At 43.6% G+C, this 9113-nt stretch overlaps 1 long non-coding RNA gene across 1 annotated transcript in view; it reads right to left on the bottom strand.

Annotated features, from left to right (window-relative positions):
* Positions 1–9113, bottom strand: part of LOC145717393 (uncharacterized) — a 313191-nt gene that overhangs the window by 114958 nt on the left and 189120 nt on the right. The gene's annotated exons all lie outside the window — the stretch shown is intronic.

A 9113-nucleotide genomic window follows, 5' to 3' on the forward strand; every position in this document is an offset into this window, starting at 1 on the left:
TGAAAAACAAACTGAGGGTTCTAAAGGGGAGGGGGGTGGGAGGATGGGTTAGCCTGGTGTTGGGTATTTTTTTTTTTTTAAAGATTTTATTTATTTATTTGACAGAGAGAGACACAGCGAGAGAGAGAACACAAGCAGGGGGAGTGGGAGAGGGAGAAGCAGCCTTCCCACCAAGCAGGGAGCCCGATGCGGGGCTTGATCCCAGGACCCTGGGATCGACCTGAGCCAAAGGCAGATGCTTAATGACTGAGCCACCCAGGCGCCCCTAGTGATGGGTATTAAAGAGGGCACATTCTGCATGGAGAACTGGGTGTTATGCACAAACAATGAATCATGGAACACTACATCAAAAACTAATGATGTAATGTATGGTGATTAACATAATAATAAAAAAGTTAAAAACAAACAAACAAACAAAGACAAAGAGGAAATAACCAGGAGCCTGAGAGCAGGCAGAGCCCCTCCCCAGAGGCAGGATCCTGCTGTTCAGGTTACATGGGCCATTTCAAATGGCAAAAGCTTTCCACGGAGACATTTGGAGTCAAGATGAGGATATTTTCCATGGTGGGACTTTCCATAAAGTGCTTCATTTACCTCTTCTGAAGACCAAACCCAGAAAAACAACCTCATATTAGCAGTGTGGACTTAGGTTAAACATAAGCAAGAACTTTCTGACAATGAGTGATGGATGTTGGTTCATAAAATGGGTGATGAAGGAAGACAGGCTAGCATTAAATTGATTGGCAAGGTATCAGACATATAATCCAAACTCTGGATTGTAGTTGATTTGATTTGTTGATTATCTCTCACCATCTCCTGCAAACACCTTGCCACCTGGTCTGAGTCTCATCACAGCCCCACATCTCTTTATGCCTCTGAGCCTTCACTCTTGCTGATCCCTCCACTTGAAATGCCTTTCCTTCTCCCTGACTGTCCTAATTCTGTTTACTTTTCAATGTCTAGCTCAAGTTCCTGGATCTGCTTAAAGCTTTCTCTGACCACTCCAGCCCATATGACTTTACCCTTCTTGAAATTTTAGTAGTCTAGAACTTACTCATGATCATCTGCCTAGAGGATAGCTGGTCCCCGCAAAGTCAGGTGGGAGAGAGGGAAAGGATTATGGCCAGCAGAAGCAGTAACTGTCAGAGTTGTCCACTCTGCAAAGAGCCTGCCACGCCACCCACCTGGCGATATGTAACCCTCAGATCCTCATTTGCATTCTCTGGTCCCTTTCCTGGGGCAAGAATGCCCTAAAAGCACACACAGATATCTATCTGCCAACTACATTCCCCAAATTACACTCAATTATGAAGTTGATGTTCTGGTTCAGTTTCATGTTGGTTTGGAGCACAGCCCTGATATAGAGTTATGTCACCACAGGAGGGATGCTCATGCGCATAAGTTTGCATTTCATAACAATTCCATAAAGCCCTTTTCACAGATGAGAAAACTGAGACTTGGGCAGGGCGAGTGGTTGGCAGCAGCTCACATGGCTAGAAGATAGCAAAACTGGCACTAGCGGCAAACCTCTCAGACTGTGGGCCAGGGTACTTTTCATTATACCATCTGTGGTATGGAAGCCTGTGCCCCAGTCCCAATTACTGAAATGGGCACGTGGAGGACGTGACCCAGGTTGTCAGTTTACAGATGACTAGCCAATCGATGTCAGTACCAGTTAAACTTCAGACTCTGACCACGACATAGAAACCCTCCTTCTTACTCATGTCCTGGTCTAGCCTTTGCATTCTACTGTCCACAGACCTGATACAGGAGTATCTGGGTCACCTCCGTCATCTGCTGCAGTTCACACCAAAGACAAGAAACAGATCAGCTTAGCATACTGAGCTCTCTGTGTGATGTGCCTCCTGCCATTTCAGCTGAGCTGAGAAATCCCAAAGCTGTCTCTGCCAGTCACCTGGCCCTCTTGGATTATCCCCAACCTGCCCTCCTTCAGGTCCTTCTCTGCCAGACCCTGAGAACTTAGCTCCAGAACACCCCACAAGGTATAATCTCCGTTCTCCAGTCTTCCCAGAACCTGATTCTTGGGTTTCTCTTATAGACTTTGGCTTGATCTTGCCTCCTGGTACTGGAAAATAGGAGTGGATTAGAATGGGTCTTTATGTAAATTAATTAATATTTGTAAGGTGCTTAGAACAATGACTGGCACAGTAAGCACAACATAAGTGGTTGCTATTACTATCATCCTCATCCCCATCATCATAATGATCACCTACTACCTGCTTAGTAGAACACATTCCAACCACTTAATCCAGCCTTCCCAATCCCTTGGGATAAATTCCCAAATCCATAGCATAGCTCTGGCTAGGCTTTCCTAGGTCATCTCTTATGACTCTCCCCCTTGTGATACGAAACACCTGGACTCCCTTACAGATATGCCAAGCTCTCTAGATCTTGACCCTGCTGTATTCTCCACTGAAGTGCTCTTTGTTTCTTATGCCCATCCGCATCACCGTCCAACCCCCATCCCTGCGCAAATTCGTCCTTCCATCCTCAGCTGGAATCTTACTTCCCCTTCTTCCTTCCTTGTGTCCATTCCCTACCTTACCCAACAAGATTAGGTTGAGTCTTCTTATTACACTATCCTATAGCATCCTTTGGTAATTATCCTAATGGCATATGATTACTTCTCTACTGTCTTCTCACTAGACTGTCAGCCTCACGAGAATAGGAGCCATATTTTTTTTAAAGATTTTATTTATTTATTTGAGAGAGAGAGAGAGCATGAGAAGGGGGAGGGTCAGAGAGAGAAGCAGACTCCCTCCTGAGCAGGGAGTCCGATGCGGGACTCAATCCCGGGACTCCAGGATCATGACCTGAGCCGAAGGCAGTGGCTTAACCAACTGAGCCACCCAGGCACCCAATAGGAGCCATATTTAAAGACACACTGCTGTATCCTCAGTGCCGAACACAATGCTTTGAATGAATAGGAGCTCAAAAACCTACTGAATTGCATTGAATTGAATCAAAATGGGCTGAAAAATGATGATGACACTGATGCCAGTGAAAACAATGACCTTAAAGCTTAATATGCTGTGATTTATTTACTATATATGCCATGACCTATTCAAAACCAGATTCAATAATAAAAGGATGAAGACAGGAAACTGATAATAGAATCAATGCTTTCTTGTGCAATAGCATCTACAACTATTGCTATCCTCAAAGAAGACAGTAATTAAAGCTGAAAAGAAGAGATGAGGATCGAGGCATCATGGATCAACGTCAACAAGCAAGTTACTCATCCCTGATTGGTCAACCCAGAGGGTGCTGACCTTTGCCCTGTGCGCAAGGATATTGCTTGGCACTATTGGTGACGTCATTGGAGGACTTTTGAGAATGTCTTTGCCAACCCAAACAAATACTACCAAGGGAAGTAAAGGTAATAACAGCTCACCTGCCTTCTCACAGTGACAGTTTCTGTCTACCAGAACCCAAGGCTCAACTCACTTCCAGTCAATAAGGACCTACCCAATCCCTCTCCCCGCCCGCGACAGCTGAATAACTTCGGTTTCCACGATGAGCACCGGAGGCCTTGCCCCACAAGACCCATTAAAGCTTGATCATTCCTCCCAGTTTTCAACACTGAGAGCTTTTTACTCCCTGTGGATTAGGGGTAAGAGGCTCTCCCAACACCTCACTTAATGGAAGTGAGAACCAAATGAGATGATGATCTATGATAGTTCTTTGAAAAAGTTGAAAATGTTACATTCACATGCCATGATTTTACTATTGTTAATAGTGATTGTTTCTTGCTCTTCCCAATTAATTTTTTCTTTCCTATTTTTAGAAAAAAAAATTACTCCCTTCTCAGAAGCATGGGAATGCTATTTAATGAGAGTTTTTTAAATGGCTCTTTATTATGAATGCCCCCCAAATTTCTCCTTTCACACATCCCTTTGGACTAGAAATTCCTCAGGGTGCTGCATGACGACATCTACTCCTGATGGAATGGCCTTTTCGGTCCGACTCAGTGTGGGTGAAGTGAGTGAGTGGTCATCCTGACATGGACCCATGACTTCCTACAACTGCATTTCTGCCCTTTGCTTCCCTGACCTAGCCCTCTCCCCCTAACTTTTCCCTGAGTCCATGCACAGTGGTCAGGCAAGGGGTTTCAGCACCCCATAATCTCCACCATGCTATTGTAAAACTGCCTTATGTAAACACGCAGTCCAGAAAAAGCAGTATGAAGGTTGCCCAAATGCAACTTCAGACCATCCCTTAATGCTCCCTTTCCAACCAGACTGCTACTCCAAGCCTGCCTATCAGGGGATGACTGAGAATGCACAGCCTCCACCACCTGTAGTAACCACCACATGGCTGAGTAATCCAGTTCAATATGGCAAAACTTGACTGAGGGTTGGAATCACACAGACCCAGTGTCCACTGTGGCTCTACCATTAACATCTGTGAGAGCCTGGACCAGTGCTTCACTTCTCTGAGACCCAGTGTCCTCATCAGCAAATGGGAACAACAATGCCTCCTCACATGGTTGCTGCCAGAATTCGAGAGAATGTATATCAAGCACCTAGCTCCATATCCAGTGCCTACTAAATATATCTGAATATTGGATAAGTGCAAGAAATGTTCTAGAGATGGTAGTATTCTTAGGGAGAGGTCAGCATTACCCATGGATAGAAGTCAAGAAAGACTTTGTAAAGGAGCCTTGAAGGAGCCTTGAAAGAGAGGTGGGTGTTTGGCAGATGGGCCGAGGGGTGGGCACACCTGGCAGGGGAATAGCATGAAAAAAGGCTGGGAATAGAGCCCAAACCACGGGGCCCATTTGGGCGGGTAACATGATGCAGCTGGAGCAAAGAGGAGGGAGGGAGCCCTGGGGTAGGAGCCCGGGGCCAGGAAAGAGCTGGATCAGAAGGGCCTTGCAGGGTTGCACTGCAGAGTTTTAGGGGATGTAGTTGGGCCCACAACATAGCCAGATTCTTGTCAGTAATCCCTGTCAGGATAAATTAATTACAATAGCTATTGGAAAATGTAAAATTGAATATCATGTATTCAAACCGCACAATATAAGGGTCTTTGAGCTAATGGAGATCTTTGCACCATCTGAGAAGTTCCTAACCAGAGAAGATGGCAGAACAATGAGAATGTGGGGAATAATGATGAGGCTGGTTTAGGAGAACTGAGTCCCCCAGATGCCTCTTTCCACAGTGGTGCACTAATGATCCTGTGAATTCCAGTACCATCTGGTCCCAGAGGCGTGGCAGGCAAGGCAAGTCTCAAAGTCAAGTCATAAGTCATAAATAACAACCTCGGAGATTCTCTCTATTCAACCCTTACTGTGTTCTTATCACATACATGGCATTGCTTTTGGCCTTGGGGGCACAAAGATGAACAAGACAGTCAGTCCCTGTCCCCAGGAATGCAGCCTCAGGGCCCAGCCCAGACTGGTACCCACAGGGAGTGCTCAAAGATGGGCACAGGTTGACTGAGGCTAGGCAGGGCCCCAGAAAACCCTAAGGTGGGTAACTACACTCTTGGAGGAGGAGAGGAGCATGGGCTCCCCGAGACTCTTCTCCACTACCCTGGTGCCTGAAGGGTTTTCCTCTATTATTATATTAGACCCATGCTTCATCTTATCTATTCTGGGGTGGCTGTCTTAAATAAACATGCAGGTTTTTTCCATGAAGGCAAATTTGACAAATTCAGAAATAGAAGGAAGAAAAAATTACCCACAACTTCACTACCGCTATTCACATTTTGGTGGCATTTCTTTACACAGGCAAGTTGTCTGATGGTTTCTTTGTTAAGTGAACACACTGTACATGCAATCTGTATACTACTTTCTCTTGGGAGCATATCATAGGCATTTTTCTTTTCATTAAAAATTATTTTGGGGGAGCCTGCCTGGCTCAGTCGGTAAAGCATGCGAATCTTGATCTCGGGGTCATGATTTTAAGCCCCACGTTGGGTGTAGTGCTTACTTTTGAAAATATATATATTTTGGGGCACCTGGGTGGCTCAGTCGTTAAGTGTCTGCCTTTGGCTCAGGTCATGATCCCAGGGTCCTGGGATCGAGCCCCGCATCGGGTTCCCTGCTCCGCGGGAAGCCTGCTTCTCCCTCTCCCACTCCCTCTGCTTGTGTTCCCTCTCTCGCTGTGTGTCTCTCTGTCAAATAAATAAATAAAAATCTTTAAAATATATATATATATATTTTTTTTAATTATCATCCCTTTAAGAGCCTCATGACATTGATCATGTAGCTACATCAGAGACCACTTGGACATGCTCCTGGTTTCTCTCCTCAGTTTTCTCTTCTCGGTTATGATGGAAGATATTAGGGAAATCTTAAAATGAGTTTGTTCTCCCTGATCAGTGAACTAATATGCAAAGAAGTCAGTCTGCAAGCCCAAACTCACCCCAACCACCAGTGCAGGGAGACTACATGCAATTAACAAGTACAGCAGCTACATTTATTGAGTGCTAGCTGTGTACCAGGCTCTAGCTAAGCATGTTCCATGCAGCATCCCATTGGATCCTTACAACTACACCGGGAGACAGCTATGATTTCCATCTCTCTTACACAAATGACAAAATTGAGGCTTAGCGAGGTTAGGTAACTTCCCCCAAGGTCATGTAGTTATTAGCCCATCCCCTACAATATCAAGCCTCTTTTTCTGGGTTGTGGTGGCCATATACAAGTCAGAGAGACACCTCAGTTCGTGCTTCCAGCCACAGAAAACACCAAGAAGACTCCAGTGCTCGGCAACCCTTTTCATTCCCTAGCATACATAAAAAGTGACAATATCAACAGGCAACTGGAATAATGGGTTGAGGTTGCTTCAGGCAGAGGTGACAAGTTGAGGGCACTCCAGTTAAAAACTCAGTTAAATTATTTGTAATGCAAAGTCACTTCATTTCCCCAAGTCTTTTTGTGCCTCTTAGACTTCTAAGAGGGGATGAGAATAAAATATTTTTCAAGTATAACTTAATGGAGATTGGTTATCATCTCTTCATACCTTTGGAAGAGCTGCCTTCAACCTCTAGAAAGGATTTAACTTGGGACATGTATGTTCTTGAGATGTGACCTTGGACAAATGTCTTAGCCTCTCTTGGCTTAGTTTGCTGAAGAAAAGTTGAGAACCACCCCCACAGGATTACAAGCTGAGGGCAGGGTGGTGAAGAAGGCATCAGGAGAAGCCCAGTTGAAAAATTCAACTTCAGACACCACTGAAGGGAAAAGACAATTGTTCCTTTCAACTGAGACTAATTGAGAAGGTGAGAATTTTCTAGAAATTGGTGACAATTTAAGTGGTATCCTCCAGACACATTGAGATTTGTTTGGTTTTCTCCTGGAATTTGATTTCTTCTTGGCAGTTTTATTGAGATATAATTCACATACCATACAATTCACATATTTAAACTGTACAATTCAGTGGTTTTTGTTTTTGTTTTAAGTAGGCTCCACACCCAGCCTGGAGCCCAACACGGGGCTTGCACTCACAACCCTGAGATCAAGACCTGAGCTGAACTCAAGAGTCGCACATTTAACCAACTGATCCACCCAGGCGCCCCCAATTCAGTCATTTTTAATGTATTCAACAGAGTTGTACAGCCATCACCCCAATCTAATTTTAAACTGTTTTCATCATTCCAAGAAGAAACCCTGTACCAATTAGCAGTCACTCCCATTCCAGCCAACACCTGCCCCCCTCTCAGCCCTGGCCTAATCTACTTCCTGTCTCCATAGATTCTCCTATTACAGATATTTTGTATACATGGAATCGTACATTATATCCTTATCTTTTGTGACTGGCTTCTTACACTTAGCATTGTGTTTTCAGGGTTCATCCATTTTGCAGGGTTTACATGTTTTTTTATTACCAAATAATATTCTACTGTATGACTGTGCTACATTTTATTCATCTGTTCATCAGCTGATGGACATTAGGTTGTTTGCTTTTTTTTTGGACTCATAAATAAAGCCATGAACATTTGCATACAGGTTTCTTCTGTGAACATATGTCATTCCCCTTGGGTATATATACAGATTTGTGTATAGAATTGCTGGGTCATATGGTAACTCCACATTTAACATTTTGAGAAAAATCCAAACTGTTTTCCAAAGCAGCTGCACCATTTTACATTCCCACCAGTAGTGTCTAAGAGTTGCAAGTTCCTCAAGCAGAGGTTTCTGACATAGCCAAGTATGCAAGAGAAAGATACAGCATCCTGAGCCAGAGAGAGAGCAATGAAATCAACACCGCAGCCAAGATGAAGAAAAGGATGAGAATGTTCATTTACCTCCACGCCTGGGGGCTGGAAGCTGAGGCTGACCTACCAAGTTGATCCCTTGGACAATTCCTCTTATCTCTCCAGTTCGAGAATTTTAAAGATTTATGGTAATAGGAAGGTGACAATGTCAGAAAAAAACTGTTTTCAAAGTGATTCACCATTTTCCAGTCAGACTTGTTAGCAACAAATGTTATGTATGTGTGTGTAAATGCGGGCTAATGTCTATAAATAGGAAAATTTTAGGGAAAAAAACTTTTTCCCTAAAATTGGTATGAAAGAGACTTCTAGATTCCTGGGAGTCATCATGGGTGCCTAAAACTAAATCTCTCCACACATTTCCAGAAACCATGCAGATCAGTGGGGGAGCAAATTAAACCACCCATAATCTCACTTAGATGGAGACATAGATGGAATTTTTGATACATAAGAGTGCTCAGTGTCTGTTGAATTAATGAATTGGTGAATACATGAATGAATGGCAACACTACAGAGGAAATGAAACTCTGAAGGATGATTAACATGATAGAGGACAGATCCAACCAGTTTGCCAGTCACTATTTCAATAACAACAACAACAAAAAATGGTATTCTGTGAATAAAGCAGTTTATTTAGCTCACACCTCAAATAATTGTGTGCTTTTCCTCTGGACAAATGTTCTACTTATGTGTGCAATACAAATGCTTTATGTGTGCTTTCAGCTCATTGCACAGAATATTTTTATACTCAAGGATTGAGATTTAACAAAATTAAGCATTTTGCTGTTTCATCAGGGACATTCATGAGTAAGCTGGTGGTGATAATCCCTATCCTGATTCATGCTTAGGTACCAGCAGCAGTTTTACTC

This window comes from Leptonychotes weddellii, chromosome 15 (assembly GCF_054177405.1).
Source record: "Leptonychotes weddellii isolate Sample4059 chromosome 15, ASM5417740v2, whole genome shotgun sequence".
NCBI classification, from domain to species: domain Eukaryota; kingdom Metazoa; phylum Chordata; class Mammalia; order Carnivora; family Phocidae; genus Leptonychotes; species Leptonychotes weddellii.